This window comes from Nuphar pumila, chromosome 1 (genome assembly GCF_984573655.1).
Source record: "Nuphar pumila chromosome 1, dmNupPumi1.hap1.1, whole genome shotgun sequence".
NCBI lineage: Eukaryota > Viridiplantae > Streptophyta > Magnoliopsida > Nymphaeales > Nymphaeaceae > Nuphar > Nuphar pumila.
In genome coordinates this window covers 139,857,291-139,875,226 of record NC_143249.1, presented here as the reverse complement: position 1 = coordinate 139,875,226, position 17,936 = coordinate 139,857,291, and positions in this window count along the sequence as shown.

Here is a 17,936-nt window from a genome sequence, read left to right as displayed (position 1 = left end):
GTTCTGGAGATACAGAACGTATTTTCCACTTCTTTAAAATGTGTCAGTTCCTTGGATCTGTCTTTTACAGAATGGAAGTTATTTGACGAATTTTGGAATTCGTTTGACCCCTCAAACAGTCGTTTTGCGAAAAGCTATCAGAATCTATTTTTGCCTTCTTTAGGGACAAAACAGTCTTTTAACTATTTGTTTGATTTTGTGTAGTTTTACTGTTTTCTAGCAGTGTAGTTAGTGTATTAACAGTATTTAGAGTAATTAGAGTTATTTAGTTTAATTAGTTTACTTAGTTAGTATAATTTTAGTTTTAGATATTTAAATTAACTGTAGTTTAATTTAGAAAAAAAAGAATTAGTTGTAGATGTAATTTAGATTAATTTTTGGTTTAATTACTGATTTTGTGTTCTTCTTGTGTAGGTTGTTGAGTTAGAACAGGTTTACAAGGGTAATTCAATTATAATGTGTAACTGCACTTGATGTGAAAAGACAGAAATGCCCCTGGAGACCTGCAGAAGACTTAGCCTCCGATTTCATTTTATTTTCATAGTTTAGAATATTATTTAATGTAACTTGTAAACATTGACATAGTTGTAAACTTTGTTTTTATTAATAAAGTGTTATTTTAGAATTAATTCAGAATGTTCCCGTTCCCTGTGGATTCGACCCGTACTCGCCACTTCGGTGGAAAGTCGGTTTTTATATCTTTGGTTGATGATTTTCCCATGTTCTTATTGAAAAATATTGTTTAAAAATATCATTCCAAAAGTGCAACCAAATTTTGGCGCCGTTGCCGGGGAACGGCGATTTATTCTGAATATTTCTGAGATATCATTTTATTAATATATGTGTTTAGTTTAGTTTAGTTTATTTAATTGTTTTAGTTTGTAGAATTAACATTGTTAGAAAAATATAGGGTTCATTTGCCGTTTTTCTTAAAGATTCACTGAATTCCATGCTTCAATGATATATTAAACAACTGATTCTTAGATAAAATAGTGTGAATTCCTGTATTTACTGATTTTCTGATTTAGAATAGCTTATCTTTTATTTCATAGAGTAATTAACTTAGTTTAACATTGTTAACATAGATTGCATAGATTAATTAAATAGTTTTAACATAGTTTAACATAGTTTAGTGGCTTAACTCTCTGATTTAGAGTAGATGCTTTTATTTCATAGATTAATTAGTTTAGTTTGACATAGTTCATTGTTTTGCTGATTTAGACCTAGATTTAGGTTTACTAATTGCATTGATATATTATTCTGACATAGTCTAGTCGTTTTATGTATTAGTGTTCTTATGTTAGTAACTATAGTGTATGATGTATCATATGTACATTATAATAAAGTAGTTAGTATTCATGTATTTTATTCTGAATTTTATTTTGATTTCATCTGAATTTCATTGTTTACATGTATGAACCCCCGATCCATCAATGTGTGAGTTCAAGTAAATCGGATATGAAGATGTCTTCAAGAGTAGAGCATTGACCAGATAAGCAGAAAACTATGCATTTGTACATGCATAGTGGTAGTGCAGAGTCCAGTCAATCGACAACTCCAGAGGATCGAGCATACCAGGTTGTATCAATCCTTTCTCCTTATTCATTTTATTGTTCTGTAGTGTGCATCTGCATTGCATGATTGCATTATTCTGTATGCCACTAGGGACAGTGTCATTCAAGCATGGGGGGATGGTTTAGATGCACAAATTTTAAAAAATTTTCTTTATGTCTGTTTGCTTTAAACTCATAAAAAGTAGGTCTTTTAAGAACAATTTGTAACATTTATGATTGTATTTCTCCATGATCTGACAATTTAGAAATGTATAAGCCCCATGTAATTTTTTTTTTCTTATCTGATTTAAATAGAGTAGTTGTTTATGAAATAGAAAAGAAAAGATAGTATTTGATATGTTAGAAAGTTTTGATTCACTTAAGTATAAGTATGCACAATGTGTTTTATGAGAAAAATGAGCAATTGAATTATGTTTTTTGAAAAATGAGCTTAATAGTATAGAGCTACGTTTAGTTGTTGATTTCTTCGTGAATCCAAGTAGTAGAACTCAGACACGAGTTGAAATGTTTGAGTCTCTTACGAAATTGATAACGAAGGAGATCATTCTCTTATCCAGTTGATATTTGTGGCCTTTGTAGTTCGAGTAAGTAGAATCTGAAGGGTGTTTTACACCTGGTGCCCTAAAACCAGCTGGTTTAGGAGTCATCGATTTGAAAACTTGTTACATGGATTGCATAGAAAGCCTAAGAGATAGAGACATTGCACGTGATGAGAGGAAAACTATACGTAACTATTAGAATTGAAGGTTTAGTGACTCGAGCAATTAAGTCCGAGGGATACTTTGTATCTAGTGCCCTAAAGTACGGCCGGCTTGGGAGTCACTGACCTAAAGCTCGCTACACGGGTCATGAGACTTGATATTCGAAATAGTGCTCAATTTAGAAGAATGAAAAAGAGTGAAAAATAGAATATCAAATAGAAAAAGAATGAGCTTAAGGAGAGAAATTCAATGCTTATGAATAATTAATGAATTACTGTGCAGAAAATATACAGGTGAGGATAAATGAGTAAAACATGATAGTACTTGATTTTCTGAGAAAATTCATAAATAATTATAAGTTTAGAGAAGGGAAAGAAAAATGATTTTTACTATGGCGGCATAGAAATTTCTGAATTTGTTTTGAAAATGTAGATTACATGAAATATTTGTTTACAATAAGTTCTTAATTGCCTATTAATTCTGAAAAAATTATTCATGCATGATTTTGATGTTTGTTGGTAGCATCTCTGCAAACCCTCACGAGACCTTACTCGTCCATTGGGGTAACCCAGGGGTTTAAAGGGCTTGTTGCATAAGCTAAATGCAACCGTGATTCCTACGAAAGTGAGTTAGTTTTTATTTCTTCAGTATTTTTTATTTAATAAGAGCTTTCATGATTACTGGGTAGTCCATATTTTTATTGCATGTTAGAGTGTATTGCTAGGTACTAGCAATTATTCTAGCATGGGGGTATTTGATGATGCATAAATATCACGTTTTATTAATACAATTTCACTGCATAAATGCATCATCTATAGGTTTAAAGCATACACTTAGGTGCATAATGATGTTAGGGAGCTCTGATTCGAATTTCATCAAAATCGGAGTTAATTTGAAGGAATTATGGCATTTACAGTGTAACGGGTCAAATATCGAATCCGATTTGAGAGATTTGGATCCAGACGCCCATTTGGACTTTGGATCTGGACCAAATTACATGGATTTAACCTAAATCCAGCCCACTTAAGTTTTGTAAAAACATTTTCTAAAAACCCCCTGCAGAAAGAGGCGCCCAGCAAATATTTTTATTTTAAACCTGTTTTTGAAAATAAACCCAAAGTAGCCAAAACGTCAAAAGGGAGAGGGGGCGCCCATTCCAGTTTGTCTTTGTCTTGATTTTCATGCCCTAGGGGCATGATTCTAACTCATCCACCTTCTCCCTAGCCGCCCCTCTCATCCACCTTCTTCCTCATCCATGGAGGCCATCTTCAATGGAGACGCCACCCTCTTCTTCCATTCTTTTCTTTTCACATCTTGTCTTTCTTCTCCCTTTGCTGAAACTAATCATTGAGGTTGTCTTTTGCAGGTATTTGCAGCATTGGAGTGTTCTAGCCGTGGTAGGGGTGCAGTCTACTTCTCCATGGCCGGTCGTCTCTACCCCCGTACGGCCCTCTACGCATCTTCACCACTTCTTCTTCTTCTTCCTCTTTCCGGAACACCACCACCTGTGGATCCCTGCAAAAGTACAGCAAAGAGATGTTAGACAGCATCAACGAGGTTCCTCGTGGCATATAGTCAAGCAAAGTCCGCTCTTCTCTTCATCCCCCCATTCTTCGGATCGGCCCAAGAGGTAGGTCTTCTTCTATCTTCTCTTCTAGCTAAAACCTATCATGTGTGTGAGTTAGATGTGCTGTGTTTTCTGTATTTTCGTCAGCCTTAGTGTAGCTTTTGTTCGTGCAAAAACCAGCACGTAGTGTGTTTAGGTTTTGTGTTAGTGAAAATAATGTTTTTAACCCAACGATTGGGAGTTTTTATGTCTTTTTGGGTGTGTGTGTGTGCTTAGAAATGGATTTTCTTTAGTGTTTGCGTTCTTTCAGTAGTTCCTATCCTCATGTACTTCGTTTTAGTTGAACCTAATATATTAGAAACCGTGTATAGGTTAGTTCTTGTTTTTGACGTTTTTAGATTTTGATAAAAGTAAGTACCGATTTTTGTTTTTTTGTTTTTCTGTTTTTTAGGTAGAACGTCCAGCAGTTTGTAGCATTTTCTGTAGTTCTTTTCTTTGTTATGTTCATGTCAATTTGTTCATTATTGTTTAGGTTTTTCATAGATTTTAAATCATGTATGGTGTTTAGTATGAATTTATGTTTTGTGTTTTTGGTGCTAGTCGAGTTGTAGGGTTGTGTAGAATTCATTTTTCAGTTTTATTTTCATGTCCAGCATAGTATTTTGTTCATTTCTTCATGTTTTTAGTTTTAATAGTTTAGTTGTATCATATGTAAGATAGTATAATTCGGTTTTGCTTAGAATCCTTAGTTTGTAGTTTCTATGTTGCTAGCTTAATGTAGATTGCATATTAGGTTTGTTCAATTCGTGTGTTGCTTAAAATTTCTGTAGATAGTAGCTTATAGATGATTGTTATTGTGTTTGATAAGTAGTTTAGGTATGTGTTCTTTAGAATAATTATAATCTTTAATTTTCGTTTTAGCTAAATTAACATTAGTATAGAATTTTGTTTTTCTTAGTGTAGTGTTAATTCAATAGAGACTTTCCAAATTTGTGATTTCTTATGCATACCCTTAGAATAATTTATATAGATAGTAAGTTAGTAGATTAATTTTATTTTAGCCTAGGTATGTAAATAATGTATATTTTTGTTAAGGGCAATGTGGTCTTTCAATGGAAATCCGTTTTTGGTAGAAGACCAATCCCTCTAAAATCGTGAATTGCAATTAAGAGGAAAGCCCTAATTCCCAACAAAGTCATAAATGACTTCTCATTTTCAAAGCGGAAACCTTTGGAATTCCAAGGACTCTTTAAAAAGCATGTACACATTTTTTTGGAAAACCTTGGAAATTCCAAAGGATCTTCTAAAAGTGTCTACACGACTTTTGGAGCATGATTTGAAATTCCAGTTTTTATTTAAAGCAACCCCCAAATTTGTGGAGAGCACTTAATGAGGTTATCTTTTCCAACCCAACCATTAATGCCTTCTCATTTTCCAAGTTGGAAACTCTTTGGAATTCCAAAGGGTCATTTAATAAGGGTTACACGACTTTTGGAAATCCTTTGGAATTCCAAAGGTCCTTCCAAAAGCATTTACACAATTTTTGGGAAGTTTTGAAACTCCAAATACTCATTTAAAGCCAACCCCAAAAATCGTGTGGGATGCTTTGGGAAAGAATTTCAAAAAGAGGATTTAATGCTTGGTTCTCAAAAGAGTTCCAAAATAGTTTACTCGATTTTGGCAAGAAGTTAAATGCCATCTCTTCTTTCAAGAGTTAGCCAAAATCGTGTGGTGTAAGTTGGGAAGGTTTTCAAAAAGGGGTTCAATAGCTTTTAATGCAAATATGGAAAAACGTGTGGATTTAAATAGCTGGACGGTTTTTGAAGATGAGTCTTTCCCTAAGATCAATTAAGGCAATAATGAGAGAAGTTGGCCCCTACCAAAATCGTGTGTCTCAAATTCATTAGCCCTCTTTACCATTTTCGTTATTTGAATTAGCATTAATTAGGTGTTAATTAAATTAGTAATGTAGCATTAAAGTAGATTTTCTAAATTCGTGTATACTTATTTAGGTAGTTTCTAGTCTTAGGTTACATTTAAGTTAGGATTTAAATTAGATTTACATTAGTGTTTTTGGAAATAACATTTAGTTATTAGGGTAATTAATGATTTTAGGGTGGCGTGTAATGTAAAGCCCCATCTCTTAAAACCGCCCCCTACTAACCCTAGTTAGTGTATAACCTATGTAGTTAATTTAATTTATTAATTATTAATTGTAGGTAATTAGTTACCCTAACTAACCATAGTTAATTACTAACCCTACCCTTAGTTAGAACCCAAATGCCTTAGTCGACCAATCCTAGTTTAACCAATGTAACTAACCTAGTTAGTTAGTTGAACCGAGTCCTAGTTACACCCTTCTAACCCTAAACCGACCCCCTATTCTAAACCTTAACCGACCATAGTTATCATAACTGACCCTAACTAACCATAGTTAATACTTAACCCTAGGTAGTCAAACCCTAGTTCAGCCTACTAACCACAACCGTACCCCTTACTAAATCCTAGCCGACCCTACCTTAGTTAGATGAGTTAGTGACCCTAAGGTGGCGTGTAATCAAAGTCCTATCCTAAACCGCCCCTAACCTTAAGTAGCCGACCGTAGTTAATTAAACCCTAGTTACTAGTTAGAATCTAACTCTAGTTAGTGTAACTGTAGATTAGTAGTTGTGTCATTAGGTTAGAATTAACATTAGATTAATTAGTTCATTAGGTAATCATGTTAGTTAGATTATGTTAGATTTAGTTAGATTTGTCATTTAGGTTAGATAGTTAGTGTTTAATTTAGTTAGTAAGTAATTTTAGATAGTTAGACTAACCGTAAGTTAGAATTAATAATAGAATAGATAGTTAATTTAGTTAGTGATATTAGATGTTATAAATTAGGTTCAATTAGAGTGTAGATTAATTTAGATATCTTATTTAGAGTATTAGTGAGTTTAGGTTATGGTATTGCTCAGAATTTATAACTTAGTTTAATTGTTATTGTTTGCTGTAGTTTAACAGTAGGATAGGTTCAGTTAGGACTGTTCTTATACGTAATTCAATGTCCAAATGTCAAATGTGGATTAAAAGGGATGAATAGTGCACTGAACCAAAACCCTAATTTTTACCCGATCGTGCACTAGCTAGTTCATGTGAATTTTTCGTGAGTTTTCTGAATATTATTTTTTTATTCTCTACATTGGTGTGTTAACTGTCTGCAGACCAAATTTCAGCTCAATCCGAGTTGATTTGGTCTGGTTTTTAAGCGTATTATGAAAACAGCTTTTTCTGATTTTGAAATTTCGGGTCCAGCGATTTCCCAAATTATCCTGATTTTGAAACGCTTTGTTCTGGAGATACAGAACGTATTTTTCACTTCTGTAAAATGTGTAAGTTATTTGGATCTGTCTTTTACAGAATAGAACTTATTTGATGAATTTTGGAATTCGTTTGACTCCTCAAACAGTCGTTTTGCGAAAAGCTGTCAGAATCCATTTTTGCCTTCTTTAGGGACAAAATGGTCTTTTAACTATTTGTCTGATTTCGTGTAGTTTTACTGTTTTCTAGTAGTGTAGTTTGTGTATTAACAGTATTTAGAGTAATTAGAGTTATTTAGTTTAATTAGTTTACTTAGTTAGTATAATTTTAGTTTTAGATATTTAAATTAACTGTAGTTTAATTTAGAAAAATAGAATTAGTTGTAGATGTAATTTAGATTAATTTTTGGTTTAATTACTGATTTTGTGTTCTTCTTGTGTAGGTTGTTGAGTTAGAACAGGTTCACAAGGGTAATTCAATTATAATGTGCAACTGCACTTGATGTGAAAAGACAGAAATGCCCCTGGAGACCTGCAGAAGACTTAGCCTCCGATTTCATTTTATTTTCATAGTTTAGAATATTATTTAATGTAACTTGTAAACATTGACATAGTTGTAAACTTTGTTTTTATTAATAAAGTTTTATTTTAGAATTAATTCAGAATGTTCCCGTTCCCTGTGGATTCGACCCGTACTCGCCACTTCGGTGGAAAGTCGGTTTTTATATCTTTGGTTGACGATTTTCCCATGTTCTTATTGAAAAATATTGTTTAAAAATATCATTTCAAAATATGAATCATCAAGCACTCTGCAAAGAACGTGGCGTGATGAGCTTTCGGGTAGCCAGAACCGTCAAACTTGATGAACTTGTGAGGTAGATACTTCATATCTTCATCTCCTTCTAGGCCATCATAGAAGTCCTCGCTAGTGAAGACTTTCTTGCCCTTGTCGCGGGCTTGCAGATCTTTAACAACTTTAGCCATTTCCCTGAACTGTGCTTGCAGGGAATCTTCTGCGACCTGACTTTTTGGTTTGCGGCTTCTCCTTTGCTCCCGGCCATATTTCTGAAATGTTGGACGGACTTCATATTCTTCATTGGTGTCCTTCACTGATTCTGTTCCATCTGAGACTTCTTCTGGCTAAATCTATTTCTTGAAAGTCTTTATTGATTTCTTATCCTTGTGACCATGGAACTTCTGCCAAAACGGATTCTTTTCTGAACTGGTTCTGGGCTGCTCTCTCATCATCTTGTTCATCATCTTTCGGAACATAGCATACATTTGTGGATCTATGCCATCATCCTCTTGCTGTTGATCTTGACTTTTAACGGATCTGGAGGAATCCATTTCTCCTTTTGAGACTAAGGAGTACTGAGGTGATGTTGTTTTTCTTCCTGATCTTGTCCGTACCATCAAATGTTGCGAATGCTCTCTGCAGGGCAAAGACCTGATTAGATTCTGAAGGAATTGGTTTTTGAAAGAAATATTTGCTGGAAATATGGTAGACAATTTGGAAAAGTATCCCATTACTAGGAATTGAGTCATCGCAGAAATCACGACAATTGTGTTGTCATCTTTTTGCAAGAGAAATGAACAACGAAAATGTGCCTTGTTACCTAGGCGAGGTCGTCAAACCACAATAGAAGGAGAGAAAAGTTCATTGAAATGAGAAATTTTGAACTTTTATTGATCTTGACAGAGAGGTGGAGGACAAACAATTTGCCACCATTCATGATAGTCGGCAGTCATTTTAGGACCAGGAAATAATTTAAGAGAAACAAAGTAATCCGAGCTGTAGCGGGCAGAATGATATGCTCTGGACTATTGTGCGGAAGTGAGATGGAATTCTTCCATAGCTCCTGATAATAGTCGAGCTTCAATGTACTGCTGCCTCTGGGAGAACTGCCGAACACATCGCTCCGATTGGTAGTAAGTGCAGAAGAATGGTCCCAACAATTTGAACCGCTTGCCATAAGCATATGTATATCTGGAAGGAGACAATTGTCGATCAAAGTAGTCCGAGGCTATGTCATCTTCTTGAATGTTGTCAATCATGGACCGGTACTGTGCTACTAGAAGGAGTTCTTGACCATTGTATCTGAAAGAATTTGCTCAGGCTGGAACGTGTTGGAAGAACCAGGATTGAAGCGCGTAAATGCATCCTTCAACTAAGATGGATTTTCCAAGTGAGAAATGAGTCAAACCCCAATATAGGAAGGCGAGCGCTGCCATGGCTATGGAAAGACGGTTGGTCTGTCAACTTCCCCATCTTATTATGAGCTAAATTATTCTGATATCCATGTAGTTTTGTCTATCTGGGAAGAGGGCTAATCCTACAGTGCATAGAACCATTGCATTCTGAATCCTTTCTCTAGTTGTCCTTGATAACGAGCTGACTTCAACGAAGGTCCCATATTGGCGGTACAACTCAAGCAGATTGACGTATTCATTTCCGTTCAACTGGATCAGGGGCCAAGATTGGCGGCCTGTCATACGAGCTAAGGAATCTCGGGGGTCCTGACCCTTGACATTGATCAGGAACTGATGCTCTAACGGATCTCCTGGCTGACCGGATGGTTCTGGTAATCCCATAATTTCTGAAAATTCATCCATTAAAATGGTCATCTCTCCCCATGGGAACCAGAAGGTACACGTTCGTGGATTCCATTGCTCTACCATTGTGTGGATCAGGTTGCCATTTATTGTCTGCTTTCCGGTTGCTGACGCCAATTCTAATCCGCACTCGCTCAAATGGTCCAGGAACATGCGAGAAAAGCTTTTAAGTCATGAATAGTACCACCGGAGAATGAAAGATATGGTGCTAATGGCTCGATGTTCAGGACGACCTTGTCGCACCTCGTAGGAGATGTGACCTTCAGGAAAAATAGGATCCATTTGACTGGATGCCATCAGACTGAAAACAGAGAGAGACTCGAAATCAGACTTAGGAAAGTATAGGAAATTTTGAAAATTGCAAGCAGGATATAAAATGCAGCTGGAAATTCGAGATTCAGTAGAACGGGAGAATGGAAAATCACCTAGAGTTTTGAAAGAAATTGGATATTTGGGAAAATCATCCAGGGTTTTGAGAAAATAAAAGAAAAAGATGAGAATATGGATATTTGGAAAAATCTTTTTGGGGAAAATATGAGAGGAATAGAGGTAACATAAAAACAGTCACATCCTGCACAAACACTTATGCACATACAACACTCCCTAAAAGGCTAACTCTAGATGCATCATTTTGAAAAACAGTTGTAGGACCTTAATCCTAACTCTAGGTTTGGATCATCTTTGTCCAATCCAGTTATGTTGATATATCCGAACAAAAATCTGAGGTACGTGGCATATAATTTCAACTCTAGTTCTAAGGTAAGGTTTTCCAATATCCTTGAGCGCCTACCAATATACTTCGGATTGTGGCCCGTTGTACGTGGTAGGGGGGCGTTAACCCAAATAAATGGCCCAATTGTGAGGCTCTGTCCCAAACTAGGGTTCTGGAAGAGAGCCCAGCAAAGTAAAGACCGGGTAAAGATAGGTAAGGGAGGTTTGAAAAAATGATCACATGCAAGAAATAGAGGGCTCTAAGTCCTAAAGAGATAGATTTTGAAAATCTTTGAAGAAGCATATATTGTTTGCATTCAAATCCTAAATTGAGGAGAGTTGTATTTAGACCTAAGTCTATGTGAGCATGAAAATATTTCCTCAATCTGGTCCTACCAAACCATGCCTAAGCTATATGCAATCAATGTCAGCTAGGTCAAAATCTAGGCTCCTATGTTTGCATGATATCAGAAAGTAAAGAGCTAACATTTTGTGAACACAGTTTCGATAATTGAACTAAGCCAAGCACACTTTTGATCAGACAAGGACAGGTCCCATATCGGTCGCCAAACCTATTATCGTCGCAAAAATTTTCCCTTCCCTGCGGGAGAGAGGGGAAACGCTTCCTTGAGTCAAACTTGACCAGAGTTTTGAAAATTGTTTTAAAATACTCGCCTCCATTTTTTAAAATAGCAGGAAAATCCATGGGATGGGGCTCGGCATGTCGGTACGAGGCCTGACCGTTCCTGCCGCCTTTAACAGGGATAATCGAACCAAGGACCCAATGTGTGCTTGACTTAGCTAAATTATCAAAATCGTGTTCTATCCTAAATGCACAGAGAATTCAGGCATGTGCTATGAAATTTTGTAAAATGCAAGTTGGAAAACATGATGTATGCTTAGAAAATGTTTTGGAGTTGGAAAATTCTTTCTCAGGCAAAAGATGGAAATCAGTTTCTCAGGAAACTCTGATAAAAGGACTTGAAGTCTCAAGAAAGTTTATAGAGATTTGGAAAAATCGTGAAGGGATGAGAATCTTGAGAAAATAGAAAGAATTCTTGAGAAAAGATAAATGTTGAAAGAGAAGATGTTTGCCAGGAAAATTCCAGCTTTTGAAAATTTTCTTTGGAAAATGATTGAAATTCATTGGAAAACTCTTTGTAGAAGAAAGGTCAAAACTCAAGAAATTGAAATTCTGAGAATTTTAGCCTTGAAGTATTTGAAAATTGATTTCCATTTTTGAGAATGATGAGAAAACTCCTTTTGAAGATGAATATTAAGAAAAGAACATTTTCCAGGGAAAATCGTGGAAAACTTAATTTGGGAAATCCAACTTTGAAAATTTTCAAAATTTCTTGAGGAACCGATTTCCTTGTAATGAAATTTTCTTGAGAAAAGTTTGAGAAATGCAGGTGATTTCAAGATGCAAATTACTTGAATGGATGAATGTCATTTTGTGAAAATATCTTTTCAGGAAAATATGCAATTTTAGAATTAAACTAAGTAGAATTACCACATATTTCGACTTTGGTCCTGAATACACTTGTAATTTACCTAGCTAATTCTAAAATATTTTGTAATCATTGAAGACATGCAGTGAATTTTGGAAGATAGCCTAAAAGTATAGACTCGGTGTGACTGGTAGGAAGATGCTGAATCTGGGTCTCGTCCATATTCCGACTAGGGCCGTAAATATGGGCTCCACCAAGTTCATCAACTCCCTAAGAGTTGGTGCACGTGTCATTCGTGTACATCCATAGTGATTTTGAAATGCAGTGCATGAACCACATAGTCAGGATATTACCGAAATCAAACTACATGATATGCATCCTAATCTAAGCAGTAAAAGTAAATATTATTCCAAATTTGATTATTACATCTCTGACATAAAGCAAAATAAATGAATAAAAAAAAGAATATAGAGTTAAAAGAATCAACATCCTCCAGATCTCCCTGCAAATGAGAATTGGTACCGGAAATACAATATACAGAGAAGAGAAGATTTCTCAATAATTACAACGTGTCAGTGATTATACTCGAATTGTGGTATCGAGAATATGAACAGACTATGTATGAGAACATCCAACAGCTATATTTAAGCTAAATGAGGAATATACATCTGTATGTACCTAATGATTTATGCAAAACAAAATGTGCAAGAGGGTATATATATATATATATATATATATATATATATATATATATATATATATATATATATACATGTGCAAATTTTGTTATGAAACTTTGAATGTACTTTGATATCTGAGAAGTGTTTTTCTAATCCTTGAAAACCGATTTTTGAAAATTTTGAAAATGTCGCCACTTGGGAGGGGGCGGCTCCTTTTCGTTAGAAGAAATTTAAAAAACTTAGGTAAAATGAAAATTTTGGTAGGGTTTTACGGTGGCTCCATTTTGGGGCTGAAAAGTAATAACTAAAAAGAAAAAAAAATGAATTTTAGTTTTTTTTTCTTCTTTTTCTTTTTTTAAGGTGATGCCACCTCAGCTAGATTTGAAAACCCTTTTGGGATAAAAAAAAACAGGAAATTTTGCTTTTCTTGTCAAGGAGCCTTAGTGGGGCGCCACCTACGTGGGCCCACTAAATATTGAGTTAAAACTAAGGTTTTGTAAATCGGTGCCACTTTCGAGTGGGCACTATCTTGGAAATACGGGAAAATTTTGAGAATTTGAGTGTGACACCACCCCGAGGCGGGTCCCATGTCACTTATTTGAAATAAAAGCCAAATGAGATATTTTTGGAATTTTCATAATAGTAGGCTAGTTTTGGAAAACAGGAAGCAAAATTTGGCTTGATTTCAAAACTTGGAAAAATTGGTTTTTCAGGGCAAAATTTTGAAAGAAGTAGGGAAATTCAGAGCCTTTTTGTAAAAGTTTGAAATAAGATCTTATGAATTTTGAAATCGTGTCCCCCTCTTTTCAATTGGCGAAATTTTGAAATGTCAAAACCATCCAAATTGTTTTCTTGAGAAAACTTTTCGTAATTCGGGGTTCTGGGGGTAAAATGGGAAGAATTGATAATTTTGAAAACCCAGCGTTTTAAAATCAATTTTGAAAAGTTTAGAAATCAAATCTGGATTGATATTTTTGAAAATCAGGAGTTCTGGATCTCAAAATGACATGATGTGCAGTGAAATGATATGAAATGTTCATGCAATGCTATGCAAAGACATGTTCTACAAAATTGCCATTCTGAATTTAAATTTGAAAATTCTGACTTCTGGTTAAGCATGAGATTTTGAAGATTTGCAGTTTGAGGATGTCTCTGAGTCTAAATAGAGAAGTTTTGAGACTCAAGAATGAAATTTTAGACTTTCTGCAAGGTTCTATTTCAGAAAATGACCATTTTGCCCTTTATTGCTTCCGGAGAACTGAAATGTGTCGATTGAGGGCGATGTCAAGAAGGTGAGTGAAAAATTGAGGTGTTTACAGATATGTCTTCATGAAAATGTTATATTATGACTGGATATGATTTGTCATGCATTTAACGAGTATTTGATGCAAGGTTATTTCCCCTAAGAAGAATGGAGACAACCTGATCAAGTATAACTAGTTGATGAAATCATACTCTCTGAAGAAAAAGCTTGATAAGCCATACATTCATAAAGTCTATCCTAGAAGATCGGTGACTTCAAGATGAAGATTTTCTTTCTTCTTTAGAGTCATATGTCACAGAACCTTCAGAAGCATGCATATTGCATATTTCATATTACATGCTTTAAATATCATACAAGTCATCTATTTACAAAAAGCAAAGTTTTCATAAAAAGAATACGATATTTCAAAAACATCTTTTTAAAACAAATCATTGTACTTTCTTACAAGCATTTATGAAAAAGACAAACTTGAAAAGATATAAAAGCTAATGGTTTCAAGTATGAAAGAAAAAGACAAAATGAATTAACTCATAATATACAATCGTCTATCTTGACTTGACAAATTGAGAAAACAAATATTATTTTATATACAAAATTACTTATTATTTAAACAAGACAATTAATTTTTGAAAAGACCTTTTATTTATTTAATATACACTCAAGAATGTTGACTTACTTAAAGCCATCATTCTTTATGTAAACATTAAATGCCATCTCAAAAAGCATTTGAGAAATGACCATTTATGTAATAATAAAATTCACACTCAAGAATGTAGACTTACTTAAAGCCATCATTCTTTCTGTAAACATTAAATGTCATCTCAAAAAGCATTTGAGAAATGACCATTTATGTAATAATAAAATTCACATTCAAGAATGTCGACTTACTTAAAGCCATCATTCTTTCTATAAACATTAAATGCCATCTCAAAAGGCATTTGAGAAATGACCACTTATAAATAAAATACTTAACAAAGCATTTATTGTACTTACATGTATTTAACTAAAGAAGTGACGATTTGTAAGAAAAATATTAATATACTACAAATCATTCAATTGAGTAAAGACAAAATTACATGATAGATTACCCTCCAACGTTCAATATACTATAAATCATTTATTATGAGAATAGACCCATTACAAATTATATCTTATTTAAAAAGCAACAACGAATAGTGTACCCTAAATGCTACACTTGTGGAAAGAAGACTTTTTGAAAAAACAATATAGTACACTTATCATTTCACACAAAGTTGTTTTTTAAATGACCTGACACCTCATATCCCAAAAGGACAATCATTTCAAAAAGGCAATGACTATTTTCTCAAGACTATATATATACAAACAGAATAGTCTTTCAAAAGACAGATACAGACGTGAGCTTACAAAGAGAAAAACTCCTATTCAATATTCAAAAAAAAAGAGAGCTTAAAAAAAGAAAGAGAAAAAGTCAAGAAAAGCTCTTTGACAAAAGAATCTAGTGTGTGAAAAAAGAAAAGAACATTCTAAGAATCTTCATTCGTGCATTCATATCATTCTGAAGGTTCTATAGGAAAGTATTGTAACTTTTTGTTTTCTGTTGTATCCCTTCTCTGTTGAGAGAAGTAGACCTCTGTGAAAGAGGGTGTGTTCCCTTCTCTGTTGAGAGAAGTAGACCTCTGTGAAATAGGGTGTTTTTCTTCTCTGTTGAGAGAAGTAGACCTTTGGGAAAGCGGGTGTTTCCCTTCTCTGTTGAGAGAAGTAGACCTCTGAGGAAGAGGGTGTTGTACTATTTATCCCGTAACACGGATGTTATAGTGAAAAGCTCAAGTGTTTTACTTGGGGACTGGATGTAGGTCAGTAACTCGACTGAACTAGTATAAATCATGTGTTTTATGTGTTGTGCCTTATTGTCTTTAATTTTTATTTTATCGATCTTTATCATATTTCACTATTTACCCGCCCCCCCCCCCTCCTCTAGTGGAATTTCAGTACTGTCATCCCTCTTACTCGAACGACAATGTACAAGGCATTATTATGAAAGGAGTGAGGCTTTGGAAGGTCCTCATCCGAGAAGGTGATTGGTGCATTTGTCATTGCTGAATTCACAATTTGATCCATGTCTTTAGGTGTGGTACTGGGTTTGACTTTAATTTTTCTAAGCAAATCGTCCAGTACTTGTTGATGCTTGCAAGAGCTCTTGGCTAAGTGCAAAATTGAAACATTGGACAAAGCAATCAAAGGCTTTTGAATTTCCTTTTCCGGCATGGGCTTGATGAACTGATTAAGGAATTCCGGAATTCCTTTTAATTTCTTGGGGGATGATTTTGTGGATTCTTCATATACTTTCAGCTTGCCGAATGCTGGAATTATGTCCATTTTCTTAGTGGCTGGTGTTGCTTGTCGTAACACCAAAACCTGATGCTGAACTTGAAGATCTTGAGAAAAACACGGCTTGATGTGTTCTTGAGGTAGAAAGGGATGTTCAGATATCACTGTTGTGATGTACGACGGAAATGGCTGATTGAGAATGTCCATTTTTTCTTCTTTATCTCCTTCCACCAAAAGATTCTTGTCAATGTAATCTTGCACAATGTTCTTGAGAATGAAGCAGTTCTCGGTGTTGTGTCCCACTGTCCTGTGGAACTTGCAAAACTGGTCTTTCCATTTCCCCATGAGCACAGGAGGATCGGCCAGTCTTGGCAACTTGATCATTTCCTTCGACAGCATGTAGTCGAGCACATCTTCAAGTGATTGGTCGAGAAGAGTGAATTTTCTGTCGTAGCCCCATCCTTCATGCTTAGTCTTTTCACGCAGTTTTGGCCCTTGATCTTGCTGAAGGGGCTTGTTATATTGAGGAGCAGGCTTTCCTTTCTAATCACTTTTGTTGTTTGTATTGCATGTGTCGTAGCAGTAATCTTTCTTCTTCCCTTTATAACAATTGTTGTTGCTGTTGTTGTTGGCAGAATAGGTGAAGTGAGTTTTCTTCTTCTGTTCACCTTGATGGTTATACTTGGGAAATGTGAAGCCTTCATAGACTCCATTCTCCATGCTTAGCTCGAGCCATTCGGCTCGTTCAGTCAGCTCAACGAAAGTCCGGGATGGTGCGGTGGAGATTAATCCTCTCAGAGGTTGCAAAAAATTGTTGAGGATCAGCGATAAAGCATGTCGTTCTGATATAGGATCCCTCGTTTTGTCGCAGGTTGATCTCCATCTATGAATAAAATCTCGTGCTTTTTCGTTTTCATTCTGCCTTAGATTGCAGAGATGGCTTAATGTCGGGAGTGCCTCCGTGTTGAACAGGAAGCGTTCAATAAACAAATTTACAACTTTATTGAACTCCTTGAGCTCGATAGGATTGATATGCTCAGCATACCATTTGGCTGCAACTCCTTCCAACCTGCGGGGAAAAAATAGAAATAGTGCTCTGTTGTCTCTCTTGAATCTCAAGTGATGATGCATAAATATCACATTTTATTAATACAATTTCACTGCATAAATGCATCATCTATAGGTTTAAAGCATACACTTAGGTGCATAATGATGTTAGGGAGCTCTGGTTCAAATTTCATCAAAATCGGAGTTAATTTGAAGGAATTATGGCATTTACAGTGTAACGGGTCAAATATCGAATCCGATTTGAGAGATTTGGATCCAGACGCCCATTTGGACTTTGGATTTGGACCAAATTACATGGATTTAACCTAAATCCAGCCCACTTAAGTTTTGTAAAAACATTTTCTAAAAACCCCTGCAGAAAGAGGCGCCCAGCAAATATTTTTATTTTAAACCTGTTTTTGAAAATAAACCCAAAGTAGCCAAAACGTCAAAAGGGAGAGGGGGCGCCCATTCCAGTTTGTCTTTGTCTTGATTTTCGTGCCATAGGGGCACGATTCTAACTCATCCACCTTCTCCCTAGCCGCCCCTCTCATCCACCTTCTTCCTCATCCATGGAGGCCATCTTCAATGGAGACGCCACCCTCTTCTTCCATTCTTTTCTTTTCACATCTTGTCTTTCTTCTCCCCCTGCTGAAACTAATCATTGAGGTTGTCTTTTGCAGGTATTTGCAGCATTAAAGTGTTCTAGCCGTGGT